The sequence below is a fragment of the Chelonoidis abingdonii genome, chromosome 22 (genome assembly GCF_003597395.2).
Source record: "Chelonoidis abingdonii isolate Lonesome George chromosome 22, CheloAbing_2.0, whole genome shotgun sequence".
Lineage (NCBI taxonomy): Eukaryota > Metazoa > Chordata > Testudines > Testudinidae > Chelonoidis > Chelonoidis abingdonii.
Genome location: NC_133790.1, coordinates 28,189,924 through 28,215,717, shown reverse-complemented (window position 1 = coordinate 28,215,717; position 25,794 = coordinate 28,189,924).

Genomic DNA, 25,794 nt, shown 5'->3' with positions numbered 1-25,794 from the left:
CATGAAATTTACGTTCAGGGCTTTCCCTCATACGACATTAAACATTTAAGACTAGAACCTGCCAAGACTGTTCACAGTGTTATTCTAGGTGGTGAGCTGCGATGCAGATGGTCCTCTTGAATTACTCACTAGCAGCCAGCAGGCCTTGCTTCAAATTACAGCCCACTTTCCTGAGCACTCTTGGGGGACGCTGCCAGGAAAATAGCAAGAGGAGACATTAGGATTCTGCAAAGAATGATGGAAAAGACAATGGCAACTGCAATTCAAAGAGGTTACATGGGCCAGGCAGCTGCCTGAGAAATATAATATTAAAATGGATACCACGATAGATCTAAAAAAAAAAAAAAAATCCTTGCTTCACAATGAGACTGATCAGTCTCAGAGATTTTAATATTGGAAAACTTGAGGTAACAGTCCAGGCTGATCATCCTAGGGAGTGGGTGTAACTTCCACATACAGCAGAGCTGAGATGGGGGCTGGACCCATGGGACCTGAGAGGAAATCTGGAATGAGCATGCCTGCATTTGACAATGAGACAAGTAAACGGGTGTCTTGGATACCCTATCCGGTGTAATAAAGTTCCTCCTCTACCTTGGTGGGTCCTGCACTTATTGGTGGATTTGCCTGCCTCACAGATTCACCCTGTGGGTTGGGAAACAGCCCAGAGACCTTCCCCTATGGTAGAAGCCACAGTCCAGGTCAATTCTTCCTGTGTTTGATCAGGAGTTGGGAGGTTTGGGGGGAACCTGCCCTCTACTCCGGGTTCCAGTCCAGGGCCCTGTAGACGGCAGCCATCTAGAGTGCCTCCTGGTGGTACTGCGTGACAGCTTCAACTCCCTGGGCTACTTCCCCATGGCCTCCTCCCAACACCTTCTTTGTCCTCACCACAGGACCTTCCTCCTGTCTGATAATGCTTGTACGTCTCAGTCCTCCATCAGGATGCCTACTCACTCTCAGCTCCTAGTGTCTCTTGCTCCCAGTTCCTTGCACGTACTTCCTCTCCTCTGGCCCCCTGGCTCCCTCTGGCCTGACTGGAGTGAGCCCTTTTATAGCATCAGAGGGGCCTTAATTAGAGTTAGGTGCTTAACAGCCTCACTTGACTCTTAGCAGGTTAGTTGGAGTCAGGTGTTCTCATTAGCCTGTAGTAGCCCCTGCTCTGGTCACTCAGGGAACAGAAAACTGCTTATCCAGTGGCCAGTATATCTGCCTTCTACTACTCTGCTGTTCCCAACTGGCCTGGGTCTGTCACATCAGTTACTGTGGGATAAAACTGACCGAATAAAGCACGTGTAATACCCCACCAGGGAAAGACAGATCCAGCCACTTCCCTTTTGGTATTCATTCAGCCCATTAAGTATGTCATGAGAAAGAGGATGAGCCTATGCCAGGCTTGCTTGGGTCAGACTGGAGCTACCAAGGAAGAACATGATGCAGAGATCCAGAGAAAACAGAGCCAAGTTAAATGTGTCACCAGAGCAATGGAAGTAAAATATTAGGGTCTTTATTTTCTTAAGTAATGGTACCAAACCCAACACTGATCAGTCCTGAGCAACATATAATGGAAAAGCTTATGAGGGATACAGCTGAAAATTAACTAAAGGATAGGAATATAATTAATAAAAGCCAACATGGCTTTATGGAAAAAATCTCTTGTCAAACAAAGCTGATTTCATTCTTTGATGAGCTTACAAATTTGATGGATAAAGGTAACTGTGTTGATGTAACAGATTTAGACTTTTGTAAGGCATTTGATTTAGTACCGCTGACATTCTGATTAAAATATTACTACTGTTCAGTATCAAAAGAGGACACATTAAATAGATTAAGAACTAGCTAAATGACAGATCTCAAAAAAAGTACCGGTAGTTTTCAACAGGGAATCAGCACTGAATGGGAGGGTTTCTAATGAGGCTCTGTAGGGACTGGTACTAGGCTAGAAATTTGTCATTTTCTTTAGTGGTCTGGAAGTCAGGGCCGCCACAGGGAGGGGGGGGGGCAAGTGGGGCAATTTGCCACAGGGCCCGGGCCCCACAGGGGCTCCCATGAGAATGCAGTATTTTATAATATTGCAACTTTTTTTTTTATGGAAGGGGCCCCCGAAATTGCTTTGCCCCAGGCCCCCTGAATCCCTGCTGGAAGTAAATATAAAATCACTGCCTATAAAATCTGTGGCTGGCCCAAAGATTGGCCGAGTGGTAAACAATGATGAGGACTGGGAGTTAGACAGAGCCAGCTGGATCATTTGGGAGGTCGGGCCCATTCAAACGAATGCATTTTAATACAGCCAAATGCAAACTGATACATGTAGGAACCAAGAATGCCGGCCACACACACAGACGGGGGGCCTGTATTCTGGACAGCGCTGACTCCAAAAAACAGATTGAGGGGGTCATAGCGAACAAACAACGGAACATGAGCTCCCAGTGTGATGCTGTGGGAATAAGGACTGGTGTGATCCTTGGATACATAAAACAGGGAAGCAGGAGCAGGGAGGGGATCTCATCTCTGTATACAGCACTGGACACCTTTCTGGAAGATGCTTTAGCCAAACAGAGGCTTATTACAGGGGTAACTGGATGAAAGTCCATCGCCTGTGCTATATAGGTCAGATTAAGTGATCTAATAGGCTCTTGTCTTGAACTACGTATTAATCGATAAATGAGGCCACCAAAAACCATGTTGCACTAGGAAACACACCCGGGCTAGCGATTTAGCTGCCATGTTTATGTTACACCTACCAGATGTTTGGGATTCTGCCTGCAGCGGCGCATGCATCGCAGCACACTGAGCTATGAATGCACAGAGAGCAGGGCAGGGGCATGCCTCCAGACAAAGACCTGGCCTGCACTGCTGCAGACAGCAAAGACCATGCTTTATCCAGGACCCTCTCAAACAGCTACAGAACGGAACTATGCACAGATGAAAGGGAAGTGTCTGGGGTAGACTTTGCCAGTGAGCACTTCTATCAATATGCCTATGGGAGGAAATGGACTATGGAACCTGATCATCCCCTGACCGTGGCAGCTAGGAAAAACTCTTGTTACTGCAGAATCAATGCTGCAAGGAACAGTGTTGCACCCATAGAAATGTGATATCGTTATTAAACACAGACCAAAAAAAGATGCCAGATGCTGACACAGATTGTTTTCTCAGGTCACGTGGATTGAGGTACCTAACTTCAAGCACAAGGCATGAGAATATTGGCCTTTGACTCTTTGTTAATGGTCCCTTTGAGAAGTTTCCATTTATATAGAGGGGGGAAAGGAGAGTAACACTACTGGAAATTACAGATAGCGCAACTGCAGATGGTCATGCCAGTTTTGTTTATCCAAATGTCTTGGATCTTAGAGACGGGACTTGAAAAAGTGCCAGCTGAAATGATGACATTCTTGAAGCTGAATTTATCAACAATAAAGTCTGTTCTGCTGGAATGTCTCTCGAGACCTTCTGTGACTCCGAATCATTTTATTAGCTCTAGCTGCTAACATTACATAGTACCAAAACATTGCAGAGGTGGGGTGAGGATTGGTGAAAGTGGGGAGTAGGGTTGAGAGGATGAGTGAAGACAATACAGCTGGTGGGACCAGTCAAGAAGGGAAGGGGAAATGAAGATGCTGGGGTTGGGGAGAAGGAGAAGCAGTGAAGTAGGAGGTGATTCAAGAATGCATGTGGTGAGCATTACGGGAAAAGTACTGTGGGATAGGGCTGAGTCCCAGCCTGCGCACCCAGGAACAGTGGGGTAGCCACCAGAAACCCGCCTGCATCTCTGGGTATATGGTTCACAAAATTAAGGGTTTGTCTACACTAAGCAATTAGGTCGATTTTATACAAGTCAATTTTTAGAAATCAATTTTATATAGTTGATTGCGCATGTCCACACTAAGTGCATTAAGTCGGAGGAGTGCGTCCTCACTACCATGGCTAGCATCGACTTCCGGATCAGTGAACTGTGGGTAGCTATCCCACAGTTCCCTCAGTCTCCGCCACCATTGGAATTCTGGGTTAAGCTCCCAATGCCTGATGGGGCAAAAACATCATCATGGGTGGTTTTGGGTACATGTCGTCAGTTGCCCCTCCCTCCGTGACAGCTATGGCAGACAATCATTTTGCACCTTTTTTCCTGGGTTACCCGTGTAGGAGCCATACCAAGGCAAGCATGAGCAAGTGCAGAATGGTGGTAGAATGTGCCTTTGGACATTTAAAAGTGCAGTGGCGTTGTTGGTCAGACCTCAGCACAACCAACATTCCCATTGCTATTGCTGCTTGCTGTGTGCTCCATAATATCTGTGAGAGTAAGGGGGAGACATTTACAGCAGGGTGGAAAGTTTGGCAAATTGCCTGGCATCCAATTTTGAGCAGCCAGACACCAGGGAGATTAGAAAAGCACAGCAAGGCACGCAGCGCATCAGAGTGGCTTTGAAAACCAGTTTCATGACTAGCCAGGCTTCGGTGTGACAGTTGTGTGTGTTTCTGCTTGATACAAACCCTCTCCCTTTGTTGATTTTAATTCCCTGTAAGCCAATCACACTCCCCACTTTGAAATAAAGTAATTATTATTTTGAAACCATGTATTCTTTCTTCATTAATTCAAAAAAAAAATGAGATAACAGACAAGGTAGCATGGGTGGGGGAGGAGGGAAGGACAAGGCCACATTGCTTATTATAGCCACACTAAAAGTCAAACGGTATGAATGACAGCCTGCTGTTGCTTGGATCATCCTCTGGAGTGGAGTTGCTGGGTGCCTGGAGCCCCCCAGAGTTCTTGGGCGTCTGTGTGAGGAGGCCATGGAACATGGGGAGGAGGGCAGGCGGTTATACAATGGATGCAGCGGGTGGGGGGTCTGTGCTCTTGTTGGCTTTCCTGCAACTCCAACAAATGCTTCATCGTGTCCGTTTGCTCCCCCATTAGCCTCAGCATCGCGTCCTGCATTTGCTCTGCACGCTCACTTAATGCTTTCCTGGCCTCTGCTACTGAATGCTTCCATGAATTAAGCTCTGCCCTATCATGCAGGAGGACTGCATGAACTGATAAAACATGTAATCGCGAGTATGTTTTTTTCTCCCTTCTAATCCGTGATAACCTCAGGGACGGAGATGATAGGGGGAGCGCAGAAACATTCTACACTCTACGATTCTGGGGGGACTGCATGGGTACCCGTGCTGCTGAGTGCTGCTGCGTTTGCCATGCTGACCAAACTGGAAATGAAATTCCAAAGTTCCCAGGGCTTTTCCTATGTACCTGGCTAGTGAATCAGATTTCAAAGTGCTGTCTAGAACGGTCACAGTGGAGCACTCTGAGATAGCTCCCAGAGGCCAATGCCATCGATTTGCATCCCCACTACTCCAAATTCAACCCAGCAAGGTTGATTTTAGCGCTACTCCCCTCGCCGGGGAGGACTACTGAGGTTGATTTTAAGAGCCCTTTAGGTCGATGGAATGGGGTTGATTGTGTAGATGCATTGCTTTGAAAATCGACCTAACGTGGCTAAATTCGACTTAACCCTGTAGTGTAGACAAGGCCTAAGTCAAGCTGCTGCTGCTCCCTTCTGTGATACCAGCAGCTACGCTAGTACTTACGCTCATGCCAGTGCTCATGGAGCTAGCATGAGTATGTGTACATAAGGTGGGTGTAGGCATAGTTAGAATGGCCTAGGAAGGAAAACTAAGGAATGTGATGCTGTTTGCATAATGAATTCCCTGGTTAGTCATGTTTAGGCTTGGAAGGGTTCAATTTTTACTGGTAAATGTTGGTTTCATCTTATACACACAAACCGATGGGAAAGTTTCCATCTAATAATAATTATTTTATGATTGGAGATGTACCTACTTCCTAGAACTGGAAGGGACCTTGAAAGGTCATTGAGTCCAGCCCCCTGCCTTCACTAGCAGGACCAAGTACTGATTTTTGCTCCAGATCTGTAAGTGGCCCTCTCAAGGATTGAGTTCAGAACCCTGGATTTAGCAGGCCAATGCTCAAACCACTGAGCTTTCCCTCCCCTCCATCTCTGAAATGTGCAGAAAGGCAAAGAAAGGAAAGTGCTGCTTGAGAACTTGTTTCTAAGGGAGCATTGATCTCTAGCCCTGCTGCACAGGGCTCTTTGAAGCTAATAGGTTCCAACCTGCCACCCAGGGGTCTGCTAAGTCTTATCAGAAGCTGATTGGCTAAATGCCAGGGGCCCTGATTGGTCCACACACAGTACAGGAACAGAAAGTTGTCCATGCACCAGGCTCTGACTTGTGTGCCTTGTACTGCTCCCCGGGATGCTGCTCTGTGGTTCTGCTTTCCTAGTAACCTGACCCTACCTGACTCTTGGTTTGCCTTCTGGCCTCTGTCAGACTCTGAGCTCCTAGTAAGACCCTGCTTTGACCACTAGGTCACACTGCTCACATCAGAGATTGATTTAAGGAAGTTTACTTTGTATATTTTGGCCTGGGATGTTGACAATGTGTGTGTTAATGGTTTAAAGCTTTCACTTTTTGACTTGTCTGATTCCTCCCCCGTGCCCCCTCTCCCCACCTAAACACACACACCTCCCCATGGCTGGCTAATGTCAGGCACTGAGGGTAAAAATAACTTTTCAAAAGCACCTAAATGATTTTAGGAGCCTTAAGTCCCATTTTAAGTGTCTTAACTGCCCATGTTCTTTGGAAAGTAGAAGCCATTTAGATGCATTGAAATGTTTCCCCTAGATCAATGATTTAGGAGTCAAACTGTCAATTGGGGAGCCTGAAATTAGTCAACCGAGTTTGAACATTTTAGCCTTAGATTTTGATTTATTGAATTTCAAACCTGGGACAAATAAACCCAAGGGATCATGCTTGTTCTTACAGAGACCATGACAAAACCAGCGAAACTACACTACCAAAAGCCCCAGAATACCCTTCTCATTTCTCATTCCTCTAGAGCTGAGACCCTGCTACTGTCTCTCCTCCTCGGCAGAGATGGGCCTGCGCCATGATCTTTGTATTCAGCTCTGGGGAATCTGAGCTTCCCCCATTGCTGGCTCTCTGCACAGGCTCACATTGGTATTTGTAAAGGATATTGACCAGGGCTGCTCTTCTCTGCATGAGTATCCACAGCCCTCGCCTCTCTTGTTTTTTCTGAGATCAGGACTGGACTCCTGTCTCCTCCATGAGATGCTAATCACCTTCTCTCTAGCTGGAGTTTCACCAGCCACCGAGCTCCTCAAATCCTGTTATCACAGTCACTGCTTTGATCAACCCCCAATTGCACGCCTAAGCAAACCTCTGGTTAGCTCTCCATGCATGAGACTTCCCCGCACAATCCCATTGGCTCCTCAGACACTGCTCAGACCTATCACTGCTCCCAGCCAGGCTAAGACCCTCTGCTTCCCTATGTCCCCAGGGTTGGCAGTAGATTTCCCCATCACTGGTTTCCTGTTTTTTCAGCCTTTACCTCTTTACAGAAGTTTTTCGGGGGCCTGCAGATATTTATTACACAAACAGACTGACTAGGCTGCCCCATCGTTAACAATTCTGCCCAAATCACTGCTATGAAGGCCACTAAATTAGCCATTCCTCCTCCTTTGCACAGACTCCTCTCAACACCTGCCTGCCCTTGCTTCGGTCTCCATCTTTTGACAACCCCCGTTGCATATTAGTGCTTAATTACCATCTCCCTTACAACAGCCTGCAAGGCTCACTGTGGTCTGTGTCCTGCTCACATTACGGTGAAAGCAGTTTAACAAATGTATCTGCATGTCTCACTTCATCATCATAAACACACGATCGCTATTCAGCAAAGAACTCACTAATGAATATTCATACGCTGCAGCCGGCACAGGAGGGAATGCGTTACCCTTCTCCACACAGAGCACCAGGCCTCAGCTCCCTTGGTTTTCGAGGAAATGGAAATGTAGCTGGCCATTTGGCATGGGGCAATGAGGCAAACTGGCCAATGCCCCCCAAATTCGCTCTTACAGTTCAGAGGTGGTGAGCGGGGAAAGGATACTTTTACCAGCTACTGGCCAAGACTATGCAGCCCCTGCGGAAAAGCCACGTCTCGGCACTTTGTGTGGTGAGGAGCACGGTGCAGGGGTTTATTTCTTGCACCCATGTAATATACACCACAAACATCCTTCTGCTCAGGAGATCCCACATGCTGGGCCGGAGAGGCAACTGCAGATGAATAGGGTCAGATCCTCTGATCTGCTATTCTAGTAGGGCAAAGAAGCCATAAAACTAGGTTAATCAGACCCCTGAATATACCCTACTCATAGAGATCTCTGGGGGTGTAGCAGTGGCATGGGCTTTTCTGCACTACCCCCCGTCCTGGCTGTTGGAACAGGGCTGTGACCAGGGCAGCCCCACATCCAGTGATGAGTCTAACTGATGTTAACCCACAGCTACTGGTTTGGGAGCAGGGAGGTGTGCACCGCTAAGTATGGATATATATATAGCATAGAGTATTTATGTAAATAAGAGAAGGCATATTCATGTATGAAAATTAGGTGCATTTGCATGCTCCTAATGCTCCAGATGCTCCAGATTCCTGACCCGTAGGTTTTCTCGTGTATATTCCAGTGGGCTGTTTCTGCAGGATTAACAGGAAGAAAAGGCAGTAACATTTGTTTGTCACCAAAGTAACAAATCTGTCTCTCTTACTCATTGGGCCTGATGCAGAGCCCATGGAAGTCAATGGAAAGGCCCCATTGAACAGATCTATTGAGTGAGAAGATGCTATTTCTACAGAATTGCTTTTCAGCAAAGAACCACGTTCTTAAATGGATCTGCCAAGCAGGCTGCAGGGCAAACTGTCTCAGGGAACTCCTGGCAAAGTTCTCAGCAAACTGGCACCTCTTTGTACATTACTTCAGCCAAAGCGACAGAAATCTGTCACCATCCGCAGGTCTGAGCTTTCATTCCCCCCCACGTCACCCTTCCCAGCACCTGTGAGGGGAAAGAGAGAATTAACAACTGCTACTTTCCTATATTCCTCATCCTGCTCTTTGCTTTTCTCTTTTTCGTTGTCTCTCCCTCCCTTCCCACCCCAGGCCTGCAGTCCACTCCATTGTTACTTTTGTTGTGTCGAAGCTGACAAAGTTTGTACCATTGTAATTGAAAACTGGTTTTGTCGCTGCAACAGCCAGGGAAAAAAGATGGAGTTTGTCCTGTGCACTTTGTGACTGTGCATCATGGTGAAACGAATAGACTTTAAAATGCTATTCTTGTAAATACATATACTGCTAAAGCCAACTGCATAAAAATATAACATGCCATAAATAATCCTCTCAAGAAGAAAAAGTGGCTACTGTAGTAAATATTGCACATAATAAAATTTCTAAGAAGACAAGTACATGCAAATTGGAAACTGGAATTTTCCATAAAGAGATATAAAATTGTACATGTATTTCCTGATACTGCATTCCTATATTAAACCGCACTAAGGCATTTAACAGAAAGATGTAGCAACGAAGCACAATTGACGATGACAGTTATTAACCGAATTTCATGTTGCAATTTAATTGTAAAACCTCTGTCTAGGTCTGCAGTTAATACTGGGTTATTGAAGATTCTTTGAGTATGTTTCATATATGGACTCTGTTTGCCTGGCACATGGGCAGTAATAGTGAGAATTGATAGGAGATGAGGTACATATGCAAACAACTATCTGACTGCATCTGACTATTTGCTGTCTCAGACCACCCTCACTCAGCAAAGCATTTAAGCCATTAATGCTGAAGCAAAACAAAGACATGCAGGAATAGACTGGGGGATTGTGATCACTAATCACTCAGAAGAGTCCTGGTCTGCTGCAGAAACTCCCTCTTGACATTTCCGTGGGTGATCACTCACTTGCTTTCATTTATCAAACAACTGCCACTAAATCCAGATTTTTTCAACATTTCTGAGTTCACCTCACGTGTTGTCACTCGGTGTCAACTTCTGTAATCACGGACGTGGCCCCCGACGCAGCTGAAAGGTGGATCCGTGCTGGAGATGCTAAATCTACAAGGAATTTTGCCCATACATGGGGGAATTGCTATAAAATAAACAATTGTGGGGCCGAAATTACAAAAAGGAAAGCCTCCTGGTGGTAACACTGATGTCACTGGACAGCTGGCCAGAGTGCAAGGTGATGAACTGAGACATACCTTTGGCTCAAGCCTTTACCTGACTATGGGCAGGTACCGGTTCATGGATGGAAGGTATAGGGGGGATTGAGTGAGACAGGAATCTTTGCCCTGGCAACCGAGATCACTTGGAATCAGTATGATGCTGCATTTAGCATTAAGGGGCATTACACAGGTTAAGTGTCACGTCTACAACACATTAGTAAGTTGGTCAGTCAGCTGATAACTAAAATCATCTTATCAGAATCCCAAGAGTATGGTCTGAGCTGTCCCCTGGGTCCATTACTGGGGTCTGGATAAAAATGGTACAGATATTAGACAGCAGCACCCTTTGAAGCATGGCAGGGAGGGCCAACCCTATGCCTGTTCCCCCAGTGTAGGGCACTCTGGCCTTGCCCGGAGAGCAGCATGCAGGCTGGAAAAGGAGAGGGACAGCTCTACTGTGCTTCCAAGACAGTTTGACAGGCGGAGGGAAGGTAGCTCTGCAAACAGCAGTCACAGCAGGGGAGATGCAAGGCCGGACACCAGCTGCGGGAACCTTCACTCCTGCATCCCAGTCCCATAGACACCATGGACCAGCCACATGCTCCAATGAAGGTGTACTAGGGTTTAGGGCTCCAGATTAGATTAAAGTGACATTTAAAGATGCATCCAGCTGATTTGTTCATTGCTTCTCTTCCTGGTGTCACAGCCAGGCAAAGTTAAGATGTCTGTTGAAGGCAAAATTTTCTGTTTGGAATAACAATGGGAGAAGTGAGTATTAACCCTAAACAATAGCCCCTGCCCATGATGTCAGGGAGGTTTCACTCTATGGGCGGTTGGAGGTGTCTGGGACTGGGCAGATGTAAGGCTGTTTTGGTGCCAGAACTGTGGATTTCCAGCCCTTAGCATGTGTGGAGCTCACTCTCTTTAACCTTAAGGTGGAGTTTCTGGGTATACAGTGCCTGCTTTGAGGATAATCACAGCATCCATGTCATGGATTTTTACCCTAAATTAATGATACAGACTCTTAGCTTAATTCCATCTTAATATCTCATGTAGGTTCCTGACCCAGCCCTGGTGCCATCAGCTAGTTTTACTGCCCATGCCCAGAGCCAGCTGCTGAAGGGTAACACTGAGGCTACATCTACACTACAGGATAAATTCGAATTAGCTTAAACCGATTTTATAAAACAGATATTATAAAGTCAATTGTGCGCGTCCACACTAGGCACATTAATTCGGTGGTGTGCATCCATGGTCCGAGGTTAGCGTCGATTTCTGGAGCGGTGCACTGTGGGTAGCTACTGTAAAATAATGAGGCCAATAACGTCGATTTGCGTCCACACTAACCCTAATCCCATATAGTAATATCGATTTTAGCGTTACTCCTCTCGTTTTGTAGGAGTACAGAAATCGATTTAAAGAGCCCTTTAAATCGATATAAAGAGCAGTGTAGTGTGGACGGGTGCAGCGTTAAATCGATTTAACGCTGTTAAAATCGGTTTAACAGCATAGTGTAGACCAGGCCTGAGCTGCCTCTTGTAGGCAGCCTGCTCACTGCAGTGATGTCTGAGACAAAGCCCCTCGGGGTACAGCAGAGAATTAAGGTTTTCAACACTGGGTCCATTCGGGGTCAGTGCTGTCCCTGCTCCTCATTTGGCTACAGAGCGAATAGCCAGGCCCTTGTAACATGATTGCACAAATCGCTACAGACAGAAAGCCACATCCTGCCCCCAGTTACACTGACTCAGTCTGGGAGGGGCTTAGCTCAAAATCCGTCACACATCGCCCCACGCCATGCTCTCATTGATAATCCATTCATGCTGCACTGTGCGCTCAAAGGTAATGAATTATTTCTGACTGACTTAAATGCTCATTGCATTGGCCATGCCACTCCAGCGTAATTAATGTATAGAAATTAGCAGTGGGTTTTATAGGTGGGGAAGGTAGAACTGCCTATAGTTATATTTCCCTAACGCTTCCCATTATAAGATCCTATATTCAGTTGCTTATAACTTTGCTATCTTTTAGCCACTCAGACGGAGGTTTCTTCCTCCTAGGTGTCTGCTTCAGGCTGAATGTTTTTTGGAAAGTTTCAAAGAAAGTTCAGTCATTTCTCAGGATTCAAATAGGGAAAATATGCTGTTCTGCTGAGGTTAAAAACATTCTTATAATGCTTTTGCTGAGAAGCTGTAGCACATCCAGACTGTAGCAAGGACTTGAAATTGGTGTGGGGGGAAGGGGTAGAAGGGGGTCACCCTGATATCAGAGATGTGCCTTTTGCAGATTTTATGAAAAGCTGCCCAAACTGTAATTTTTTTGGCAAAATTACATATGCTCAGTAGAGATTTGTTACAGATCAAATTCTCCAAAGAGTCCATCTGCACTGAGCATGCTCCATCCCCTCACAGCTCCTACCTGTGGCTAAATTGCACGTTTCATCCCAGTGTTTTCCCCAGGAATTGAAATTGCAGGGGAGGTGTTCGAATTTGGGGAGGGGGAGGGGAGTCAGGGCCGATGAAGGGTGAGAGGGTGAAGGGGAGCTGTATGGCACCATGATAAAAACTGAAAAATGTTTAATGACCATTTTATTAGATTTAACTCATGTTTTAAAACCATCTCACAAATTAAGGTTGGCTACTCAAGCCTTCTACGAAGCACGACATCTACGTCCTGCTTGGTTTCTTGTTATACTTTTACATAAGTCTGTTAATGAACTTCTTGAATGCAACATGTTCATCTTTGGTGGCTTCTCCTGTGTTCGGTACTTCCGGTCCTTCAACTGATGTGCTCATTAGTTCATTCACACGATCAGGCAGAAGGCAACTTCTTTCAGAACACAACATTCTATTCAGTGAGGCAAAAGAGTGCGCAACTATAGCTGTTGTGACTGGAAGTAGCAAGAGATGAATTCCTACTTCTTTCAGCCCAGGAAACAGCATAAAGATCCCGTTGAGCCACTAGTGATGATAAAAAAGAAGTTGAAGTCAAATCTTCATTCATTCATCGTATGATATTCCACTCAGTGTTCAAATTCTCTATTCTATCCTGAGCACATGGCAGCTCCATTGCTGGGAGTGCCTCACTCCACTCAACTGTTGGTGTTTTATAGGACAGGGATCTGTAAAAGGTACTCAGAGGTTGAGTAGAATCGAGTAGTCACTGTTGTAGAATTTTAAGAATCAAGTCTGTGTACTTTTTCAGTTGTCTTAACAAATACACCTTGTCCTCTTCACTTAAGTATTCAATATAAATGCCTTCATTAGTCAACATCTGGACTGAAGTGTTTGCTTCTTCCAGTACTTTTTCAATGGATAGCTCTGATTGATCCAAATGTAGCTTCTAGTGCTGGACAAAGATCAACTACTGTTGTAGCAGATGCCTGGATGGTTTTATTTAATGACCCAAGCGATTTCAACAGTAGACTTACAAGAGAGAGAACGGCAATTGTCTTCTCTGAACTTAGTAGCAAAAGTAATCCACCAGCCTCACTACTTAGATCCATCCCATCTTGGTAAATACTTTCCAAAGCCAGTAATAACTGCTGGAGTAATTTTAAGACAACAGCCAAGGATGACTCAGGAGAAAGCCAGAGGGTTTTCCCAGGTTAGACTAATTTGAACTTCAGTCCCAGTGTATCTTCTATATTTTCCAAGATATTCAGTCTTTTTGGACTCTTGCTGAAAAAAGACTATAACGAAGACATTAAATTTATAGCTTTTTAAATGTCTTTTGAAGAGTCTGCAGCTCGTCCTAGTGCCAGTTGGAGTAGATAGCCTCTGCAGTCTGTATAGGAGAGATCAGGGTTACACTTTTCTCTGAGCAAAGCTTGTACTCCACCATGTCTTCCAGAGAAGTTTTCAGCTCCGTCAAATGGACAAGCAGCCATCTCTTTGGGGTCCAATTGATAAGCATTTAACTCTTCTAAGATGTGCGTTGTCACAGATGCAGCCAATGTGTCTTCTATAACTTGAACATCTAGAAATGCATCTACTGGCCTATCACTGACATCAAAATAAAATACGCAATGACTTAATGCTTGATGCCTATTTGCATTGGTGCATTCATCAGCCATGTATGCAAATTTTTTGAATGTGGTGAGAGAGTTCTTCACTTTTTCAACTGTTGAATCTTTCACTGTTGCACCACATGCTTCTAACACCATTAGAAGCCACTCAGCTGAGTTTCTTGCTGGTTTTGTTTGGAACCAGTGTTCAGCTTCAGGATGAACAAGTGACAATGCACTTAACATTGGCTCCAGTTTGTAGTGTGTGATATCTCTTGCTTAAATAGAAAGTAGGATGCCACAGCCATGTTTGTTCGCATGAACTGTGTTGCGTCTCCAGCATTCTTAACATTCATTAACACTCACTGGTGTTGTCCTTGGTCAGTGGAGACTCAGAGTTGAAAGGTGCTTTCACATGAATTCACCTCCCAGGTGGAGGGCAAGACGGCACCTTGCTTATTCCTCCAGCTGCTCACTGTTCGCTCTGATCACTGTTCTTTGTTGTGCCACTGTTCACTCCATCGCTCTGTTCCCAATGGCCCTATGCCATCAACTTCTGCTGCCATCTGCCACTGTGATCTCTGCAAGTTGGTTTCGTGAGGTTCCATCCATCTCAGTGATTTCAGATGAGCTCTCAGTGGGGGGAACCTCACTGCTAGTGTGGACTGGGCCATCTCTTCCACAGAAACACTGTCCCACAGCAGGTCCAAGCACTTAGACCTGATTATCAGTGATTTCAGCTGTGATGGTTACTTAAAACAAAAGACTCTCTATGGAACCTAATCAGCTCTGTCTTTAAACAATGGAGAGGGGCAAGTCAAATAGTACTTGTGACTCAGGCAGACCATCAAGCAAAATACCTGTCCCCACCCTCTCTCTTGATGTCTTCAATCGGCACAGGCTAAGTACAGTTCTACTGCCCTTTTCTCATACAATAAGAACAACAACATTTCATTAAACCCTCCCCCACCCGCATTCAAGTGATTTATAACCCAACCCCAGCCAAAATCTATCACGTGGGCAATGCAGCTCTGTTTGCTGGATACCTAGGTAGATTAGGTGTGAATGTAAATACAGCCTGGTCCTGAAGCCTCTCCCCCCAGCCCCCAGCTCATCACTGGCTGTCAGGGAGAGCTCATTTAGACTTTGCTTCCAAATCATCATTTGAAATTATTAGGTTGGCCAACATCACCGAAATGAATGCACTGACATTGTCATAAAAACAACAGCTGTATAAGGAAGCTAGTCTATGTTCCTACTTTTCAAATCTATTATCCTTTTTCAGATACATGTATTTTATCATACACTCTATATGCTTTTAAAGGGCTTATTAATGTTTCAATTTCAATTCAAATTTCCAAACAATCACTAAATTGGCAACACTGCATGTAATTAGTTCACAGAACTGGGGGGGCGAGCGTTAGGGAAATTGGGGTGGGGTAGGGAAATTCTGTGCCATTCCCAGAGTGACAGCATGTTCCAGCCCAGGGTTGCAGCAGCTGAGCAAGACTTGCCCTGCAACTGCTGCTCTGGGCACCAGAGCTGAGAGAATGGAGCCTGGCTCCCCTGTGCTCTCAGTGCTTCTGCTGGTGCCCAAATGCAGCTGAGAAGGAGAAAGCTGCCTGACAGTAATGTGAGGGGGGAGGGGTGATGAGAGGGAAGTCTGGAAGAGAGAGACAGGGGGGGCAGGATTACAAGCCCATGGGGATGGGGAGCTTGCATGGGTGGGAAACTGGGAATGGGACAAGATAAGGTGGTGGAGAGAAACTGGTCCTGGGATAAGAAGGGGCTGGAGGGCACAGAGTTGAAAGAATTAATCTGTGGATGGGGAAAACAAGGGCAGAAGGGTCTGTGCCCACTGGAGCACACTTCCCTCAGTGCCTGGAATGGAACTTCAGATGCCTGAGTCTCACCATTGCTCTGCTGTCCACAATTATCTGTGAAACCCATTGAAAAAATCATGTGCTGAATCTCCCTGTAGTGTTGCTCCACAGAGGATGACAACCTACTACTGCTATCAGTTACTCCATTAGCTCAAATGACAGAGGTCTGTGCAGGGGATCTAAAGGTTTCTACACTGCTGATTACCCATGGTATGGTTCCACATGATAAAATTTCTGTTTTAAGTTTTTTTCCAGTTTCCTCTTTTAATAACCTAGAAAATTACAGCATAAAAGCTACATTACAACAAGCTTAAAGTTGCAAAGTCAAGCAGTCAAAAGTTGAGAAATGCCCAACCGGGGCCGGCTCCAGGCACCAGCTAAAGAAGCAGGTGCTTGGGGCGGCCAATACCAAGGGGCGGCATTCCAGCCGCTATTGGGGCAGCAGGTCCGGGTCTTCGGTGGTGGGTCCATCACTCCCTCTCGGAGCGAAGGACCAGCCCCCGAATTGCCACTGAAGAGTGAAGCGACATGATTGCACTGCCATCGCTTTTTTTTTTTTTTTTTGGCACTGTTTGGGGCAGCAGAAAACCTGGAGCCGGCCCTGTGCCCAACATTCCCAGAGCAGGCCTAGTCTGTGAAGTGAAGGAGGCAGGATCCTGCGAGAAGAAAAAAAGAAAAGAAAAGAAAAAACCTTTCATTAGAAAACTTAATTCTAGCTTTTCCTAACTACTGAGTGTTTGACTTTGCAACCTTAACATTCCTTTACTATTCTTTTGTGTGTGTAATAGTGTATCAAAGGGCTTGTCTTCACTACGGGCTAAATCAGCACCGCTGCAATTGATGCAGAATCATCAGTTTAGCGGGTCTGCTGAAGACACAATAAGTTGATGGGAGAGTGCTCTCCCATTGCCTTCAGTACGCCTCAACGAGAGGTGGAAGCTATGTTGACAGGAGAGGGTCTCCCGTTGACATATAGCTGTGTCTACTCTGCCCTAAATCAATCTAAGCTACATCAACTTAAGTTGTGTAACTTAACTAGAGTAACTTAGTTTTAGGCCTTGTCTACACTAACAAGGTAAATCAGAGTCTAAGCATGTATCTGTTGTGTAACTACATTACATAACGAAAGCGCAAGAGTGTTTGAGTCTGAAGCTATGTCCACACTACTGCGATGGCAGCCTATGCTACACAACTCCAGCTATGTGAACAACGTAGCTGGATTCGACGTACCTCCAGTTGAGTTACTCCCAGAGGTGGGGGGGAGTCGACAGGAGAAACTATCCTGTCTACTTACCTTAGTCTTCTTGTCGGGGTAGAGTACAGGGCAGGGGTCGACTGGAAAGCGATCTGCTGTCAATATGGCTGGTCTTCACTAGACCCGCTAAATCAACCATCAGTGGATCGATCTCAGAACATCGATCCCGGCTGTAGTATAGATGTAGCCTGAGTAGTCACAATGGTAACCGAGTAGGTTCAAATGTGACAAGAATCTGACTGAAATCATTGGTTACTCTCCATCAATCTTCCTGATGAGAACTCAGTAATAAGGGATCAGCCAGTCAAACTTCTCACCATTCCACCCCATCAACCTCTCTTAGAAAGAGCTGTTATCATTTCTGGTTAAATGTAGCTGTCTGACAATTCCTTCATCCTGATGGGCTTATTGTTAAACTGCTAACCCATGAAGAGAACTGCAATAAAAATGACAAAGAAGCATTATGGAGACTGGTGCACAGGTGAGCATGCTCGGTGTAATATTTTCAAAAGGTCATAACTTTGTTATTTATGACATGACTTTCTCCCAACTTGTCAAAAGTTCTCATCCTGTTTGAAGACTAAGTGTAGGTTTAAAGTCTGGAAACAGAGCAGGATTTGAGTTAAGTGACATAGCAAAAGGTCACAATCTACAGTGAAAAACAGAAAAGGCCAGTTGGTTCATTGTTGCATAAGCCAAAAATTGCTGGACAGATTCTGGTAAAACTTACCTAAAAATCTCCTTAGGTGAAAACTGGGCATAAGAAATTTCAGCTCCAAAGGAGGTTTTTTGTGAAAGTTGGCAGGAACTGAAAATAGGGGTCAGCACAGGGTAATCATGGAGTCATAGCCATACCTCCATACTGTTGTTCTTGGCCAGATGCTTGACATGTAGCTTTGGGAACAAAACTCCACAGAGATGAGCTGCAGTAATGTAAAGGAGGAAGGATATACTTCAAAGCTCCTAATGGTTTTGGTAACTTTGCTCTTTCTCGTTGCCTAGAAGATATCTATTTTCTCTTTTTCTGACGAACCGATCAGCCAGGAGGTTACCTGCCTGTCAATTCATATTTGCATCCTGCATGTCTTCAGGACAAATGGAATTTTTGTACCTATTATTTTTGATATAGAAAAGTTGAAGGGAAAGGTGATGGATTCAGATATGGCTCACTGGAGGTGTTCAGTCTGGCCTGGGCTCCACCTCTCTCTGAAGACTGATGTAGGCTGAGAACAAGGCAAGACACAAGCAAGCAGAGAATGGGCTTGCCCAGCTGCATCTGGAGCAGCAGGATATTCTCAATAGGGACAATATAGGTGAGAGTTTGAGACATTCGTGCATCACCCTGGTTCCTGACAACAGAACCATTATCTATAAAGATTTTACACAGCTTGGGTCCGAGTCATTGTCAGCCCGTATGTTACAGCATGCTAGTCATATCAGCTCTCTGCTGAGCATTATTGGTGTGCCATGACTGGACCCCCAAGTCATTGTTACTGCTTTCTGCATGCCTGACTGAAACGTCTCAAAAGGAGCCTAATGAGTAGAAAACAGTGGTCAATGAATCTCCAATGCAACATTTGGGATGAAAAGATAAATGCGTGGAACCTGCAGGACTCACTAGCATTTCCACAAACCATCTCTAGCTGCATGAATATCCATTGATAGATGAGCTCCACAAATTGTAGTGAGCCCAGTGCTTTGATTCCCCAAATTATTTGCAAATCAATTGACTATTCAAGCAGCGGTAAGTAGTGCCCCCTTTCCAACACCTTCCTTGGACATGCCCACCACCACGAGCATACAGAGACTTTCAGGTGCAGCAAGCATTTGACCACTTGCCAGGCCAAACTCGGGTCACATTCTTGGCCTACTTTTGTGGGACAGGTTTGATGACAGTGAAGGTGGGGTGCAGAGAAATATCAGCTAAGCAGAGAGTCACTGTGCAGTCCTATCTAAGCAAGATGGTTCAAAAGCATGTGTCCGCAATATGGAGTATTTCTTACTGCAGCACCAAACAGGAAAAAGCTAGTCCTGCTGTCAAAGGAAAGCTCTGTGGCTCCCTAGAGACAGTAGAGGAGTCTGGGTGATGAATGGTAAGACAGGGGGACTCCAAGGGGCACATGCAGAAACTCACCAGGATGAGTCAGAAGATCCAGGTTCTCAGTAAGATTAGTCAGCAGCTCATTTGGAGGGTTCGAGGGAGGGGGCAGAAAACAATGCTGATTTCAACACCTGGATGGCGTTGCCTTGCTTTTCTGCCACAGGCGCCTGATGTTGATGTAAAGATAGCAACATAAATGAGGGATGGGAATGCCTCCTTCTCATGTGCTGCTAAAACAGAGAGGAAGATCTTGAAGTTGGGAAATGAAACATCTGGGGCAAATTAGGAAAAATTCTCAATGCAGGAGATTCCTGAGCTCTTAAGAGAGCCTCTACCGCAGCAGAGATTCCAGAGTCAGGAATCAGTAACAATAATTAACAGTTGGAAGGAGCCAGCCCGTAAAATGCAGTGGTCAGCTGGAAGGAGGCCCACCTGGCTCTGGGGCCCTCACCCAGAGTGAGAGCTCAATGACTCAACATATTGTTTGTCCGGAGTCACATCCTGCTGTTTCCATAAGGGCTGAGAACAGAACCTTCCCTTCCTGCTTGCACGGAGGATACATCTGGGGAAAGAAAATAGCTTATTGGAGTCTGGTACAGAAAACATTCGGTACTGAAATCTGGAGAGCCCACAAAGCCTTGAGTTGGGATCTCAGCTCCAAGCAAAGCTAAAAGCCCAGCAACCCGCTTTCAGCAAGAAGGGAAAAAAAAGTTGCTCTTTCTGTCTTCTTCCTCCTCATCTTTTTTTTTTTAAGCTTCATTTTCAGTTCAACGATACTGTAGAGGCTGGAAATAATACAAAGGCTCTTTACAAAGCTTGACTTCTTTCTTCTGCAGCATCTGTGCTGAAATATCTGCTATGGTAACAGCCCTTGTTCTCTCTTCACAGAATTCAGCCTCATCAAATATTCTCTCTTTCAAGCTTGTTCTGTTAGACTGGAATTCCCTGCCTTGGCTCCATTACATCTCTAAATCACTGTGAGCATGATTAGAAAACTTGGGCAAAGAAGAGCTATGTTATGCTGCTCTATTCTTACGCTCTCCATTTGAAAGAAGCCTTTTGGTGGCGGCATAGCTCCATCCTGAGCCTGTGCCGACGTCTGGGAAGGTCTGAACTTGTGCCGAATGCAAACTCGGCTGGAATCCTGGGTCTCAAGGCTGGCCAGGGGCTGCGTTTATGGCACCTTTCAAGCCAGAGGGGGCCATGGTGATGCTACCTGCTGGCTGACAGATCCATTCTGGACATCCCTGGCTGCTGGGCGTATTTTAATTCCTCCAAAGAGGTTCATGCAAAGCTAAATAATCTGTTTTGTTTCTTTTTTTTATAGAATGTTGCCAATGAGCCTTGTGCGCTCCTGAGTGGTGGACTGAAAATAGTGGCCACACCCAGCAGGTGACGTACCACACTGCACATCTCTGCCAGTGCACCTCAGCCCTGCCCCGGAGCACCCTCTGCTGGCCAGTCTTAAACACCTGCCCCAAGAACTCTGTCCTGACCTGCATGCGTCTCCTATAAATGCACTGCCCTTCCTAGGGACTCTAGTGGGATGAGACCAGTTAGATCACCTTCTTTTGTGACCAAGATCAGGTTGAACACAGTGCTGTAGAGGCGAAGGGCCCATTGCCCCACCAACTCCTCCTCCCACACTGAACTGTGGACATCATACAGTTAAATGACTCTACTACGATTTCCACTGGGACATCCTTTCTCCATCAGGATAATCTGGTCATATAATGTGGCTAGTAAAAATTAGAGAAAGGCTCTTGTTCACAGCAGTGTACCTCTACAGTCTACCCCAAAGCCAAGGGCATTGCTCTGCATTTCCTTGACAAACCGGAGACCGACACTTGTTCTTGTTAACAAAGGGATTTACATACAGAGACACAATAGAAAAACAGTTTAGCCGCGCAGGGACATTCTTGGTTTGAATGGACGACGACACCTTTGTGTGGCTCTTGATCTTTGCCACATGGGCCAGGCCAATGAGGTACCAACACTAGATGAGCAGAAGCCACTGGCAACATGCTGCAGCCCTCACTAGAGCATGAATCACAGAACCTTAGCGTTAGACGGGACCGCAAGAGTCATCTAGTCTAACCCCCTGCTGAGATGCAGGATTTGTCGTGTCTAAGCCATCCCAGACAGATGGCTCCAGGTTCCTTTTGAAAACCTCCAGTGAAGAAGTGTTCTCAACCACCTGAGGCATCTGTTCCATTGTCCCACTGCTCTTACAGTTAGGAAGTTTTTCCCTGAGGGTCAATCTAAATCTGCTATGCTGTCGTTTGAACCCAAGGCCTCTTGTCCTGCCCTCTGTGGCAAGAGAAAACAACTTTTCTCCATTTTTTATTATGGCAGCCCTTCAAGTATTTGTAAATCACTATAATGTCCCCCCTTAATCTCCTCTTTTCCAAACTAAACAGACCCAGTTCCTTCAACCTTTACTCGTATGGCTTGCATTCCATCCCTTTAATCATCTTTGTCACTCTGGATCCTTTCTAGCTACATCCTTTCTAGACATTGGTGACCAAAGTCAGACACAGTAATCCAGCTGAGGCTTAGTAAGCACCGAGTATAGTGGTACTATCACCTCCCATGACTTGCATGCTATACCTCTGTTAACATAACGCAAAATTGTATTTGCTTTTATTTGCAACAGTAGTGCATTGTTGACTCATGTTGAGGTCGTGATCCACCATGACTTCCAGATCCTTCTCAGCCGCATATGATAGATTCCCCAAAACACACACATTTTTCCCTTTTGTTCTCTCTTTGTGGAGTAAGGTGATGTGGCCCCTTAAGGAAGCAAACTGGTGTTGCTGTGCATTTAGGCTTAGCTTCAAAGTCCCTTCCTCACACCATGTTGCAGCCTGGACTCCCTTTAGCAATCCCCTCTGGGGCCTCTGTTTTTAGGCTCTTGTCTGCCCATTTTGCTGCTGGCTCTGTGCAGCTTTTTGGCTATTCTGAATAGGCTGGAGGGCTTGTTTGTCTGTTTCACCTTTCCCTTTCCCCATGGGAGTTCTGTGGGATGTTGGGTCTTCACTGAACCCATGGAGAGACTGCAAAGACCCAGGATACTGTGGTAGGGAGTGAATGCAAAATTATCTTTATTTGCTCCATGCCTGCTATTGGCCACTTCAACTAGAAGTTCTAACTAGCACCACACGGACAATACAAGCTTGCTCCTTTATCGAGGGACCTGCAGGAAGCATGGTTCTGCCCCACTTCTCAGTGATGGTTCTATATGAATCCATTTGGGAATGAACACAGCCTCTGGGGCACTCTCTCCCACTCGTCACAGAGAAAGCTGTAGGCACAGCCTGGAGCCGAGCTGAGCACAGGGACTGTCCAGTGTGCTCTTGTGACGGACTGATGTTAATGCTCTGGCTACAACTGCTCTCAGAATGCTTCTCTGCCCATCCAGGCACTGACCCCCAGCTCTGCCAGGGAGATTAGTTTAGAGCAGGTGATTTCCTGTCACAATTATTTTCTCAAAAAAGCAGTGCCATGCTCAGCTCTCCCTGGTGCAAACATGCACCGTTCACCACTCATGTTTTAATTGTCTCAACCGCCTGAACGACTTCAGAGAAAGAAAAGCCTGTTTCCGAAACATGTCTCCCCCACAACCACATCCCAAAGCCACACTGGGGTGGTTTCCCCCTCAGAGCAGGGAGGAGGAAGGAAGCCCCCAGTGGAATTTCCCCACCTCTAGGAGCTTCCAACAGTTTCCCGCCTCCTTGACTGTGCCCCGCTGCACATGATCACAGCTGCTCACCGGGTCAGAAACAACTCAGGCAACAGTTCAGCAGCAGAAAGGCAGAGGACACCTGTATTCGCAGACAATCATGTTTCCGACCTGCTGCGGGGAGAGCACCTCAGCTGTTAAAGGCAGGTGTGGGGTGACCAAGCTAATCAAACCTCATGTTTCAGCTCAGACATTGATCACAGTAAGTGTCAGGACAAAACCCTCGCTCAGCCCCCTCTCCTACTGGCGCAATGCGGCATAGTGAGCTCCAAGCGCTGCGGTTCGTTTGATGGTTGGTTTTCTTGTCCATCCTCTCAAGCTAAATCTGTCTGGCTTAGTGATGGCTCAAGCAGGGGCATGCTAACAATGCCTGTGGGGCATTTACACCATGGAGAGAGAAGGGATACTTAGCGAGTGGGATACTCAGGGAACAATGGGATTATAATGGGGTGGCACCCTCCTCTCATGAGCGCCCCCTGGCTGAGTGCATGTGCCTGCCCTCTCTGCTTGTACTAGGTCTTCAGTGACTCAGCCCTCTGGCCACGTCTCTCACAGTCTGTATGTAAAACAACACAAACAGACCACTTTGGGGAAACAAGTCCAACAGGGGCCTGTCAGCCTGCAGCCCTCCCTGGGTTCAGGTTCTTAGTTAGTCCCTCAGCCCCTCCTGGGATAGCCTAGGCCCTGATATGAGACCATGCCCCCAGAGCTTCATCCCTGGAGACTCTTTGCCTTTCTGGGCCACTGAACAGTTCAATTCCCCTTCCAGGGGTATATTCCAGTTCAGTATTCAGATCACTTCCCCAATCGCTAGTAGGGGAGGGGGAAACTAGGCCTGCCCACACCTCAGGGTCCCAGCCCAGGCACCCTACCAATAGCAGCCACCTGCTGCGTCCCTTTACTGCTCACTACATTGATGCTACTCTTCCCTGGGCCACTTCTGCACAACCTCAAGGATGCTTCATCCTTACTGTAGGGCTGAAGTCTTGGGCTCAGTCCCAGCAGCCAGACAAGAGCTTCTTCTCTGCTCCCCCAGTCCCTGCCAACCACTGCTCTGTCTGAGATACTGCAGTTCCTTCAGCCAGCCAGCCAGGAATACCACCCTCATTCCTCTGGCTCCAGGCAGCAACTGACTGTCTTTAGTACAGCACCCCTTTTTATGTGGCCCTGCTGGGTCCTGATTGGCTGTTCTTTGCAGCCTCTCTGATTGGCTGCTTCCCCTGCAGCCACTCTAGGCAGCCTGGAGAACTTCTCTACTGTGCCTTTCTGAGATAGGGTGTGGTAGGATCCTAAGGCCTCCAGCAGGGGGCCTCAAAGGGCCTAGTAGACCCTGTCACAAGGATGAAATTAAGAAAAGGAGAATTTATGAAAATATCAATAAAGTTTTCCATCAGTGAGATGTGGGAAGTCGGTGGCAGTCTCTCTGGAGTAGGGAGTGGGGTGGCAGCTGCATTGTTGGGGACTGTTAAAACCAGGTTGGATCAAACTCTAGAAAATGCCCTAAAAGAACAATCCTGCCCTAGGCCTCAGGACATGGGCTGGACGTGAGTCTGCAAAAGCAAAAACATCGTGCCCCTTGTTCCTGCTATCTCTTGTGATGGGCAGCGGGTGTATGGCCACAGCTTGACTCAAGTCCCCATCAGTCCTAAGGGCTCTGAAATGCTCCTGCTGGCTTGGAGCTCTCTGTCCAGCTTTCATCCTACTGATATTACCCACTCAAAGGAATCACTTTTTACCTGAGCCATCCTAGAGCTTTAAGCATGGCCTCTGGTCCCGCCTCACTCCTGTTCCTCTTAGGGTTTATCTTCCAGGTGTCCTCTGGCTTTTCCAGCCACTAACTTTTTATGTGGCCCCTTCTTTGGTTATTGAGGTGAGGTTTTACACCAGCACTGTGTGCATTCAGATCTCCTCTGCATGTCCTCCCACCAGCCAGAACTGAAGCTGGACAAATTCAGAGTGGAAATGAGGCATACATTTCTAACAAGGAGAGTAATTAGCCATTGGAACAGTTTGCTATGGGCTGTGGCAGATTCTCCGTCCCTGACAACTTTTAAATCAAGGCTGGATGTTTTTCTAAAGGTTCTGCTCTTGGAATGATTTTGGAGGCAGTTCTCTGAGCTGTGTTACACAGATCAGCCTAGATGATCACAATGGTCCCTTCTGGCCTTGGAATCTCGGAATCTACTAGATCACGGTGTGTGCAAATCACCAATCAGCATCTAACACCGGCCACTACAAACCAACTCTCTGCATGGTGGCACGAGGCACAGCCCAGCGCTCAGTGAGTAAGAGGTGACAACGCACGCAGTGGGGGTTGCTCCAATTGTATGCATTTTGGCAGCTGTTAGGCAAGCCCATGCACAGAGATAATCAGTGCCCACAGACGACTTATAGCTACTTCCAATTAGGGATTTCATTTTTTAGGAGCAATCAGCAGCATCAGGCAGTGACCACTAGTGCTCTCTAGCAATACACTCCACACTCAGGGAGGGAATTGTTTGACATTATTTTGGGCTTACGCAGGACTGGGCCTCCTCCCTCACTGCACGGTTGCCCAATGTGGGATGAGGGAATAAGAAGCGTCCTTCAGCATTGTGTAAGCTGCATAGAACCAGCCAGAACTGCAGAGCTGGGGCAGGGCTGATTGTGAGGGGAGCCCCACAGTGTCCTGGGAAAGGCGAGAAGGACTGGGAAATACATGGAGCCATGGCCCCACCGCCCATGCAACAGG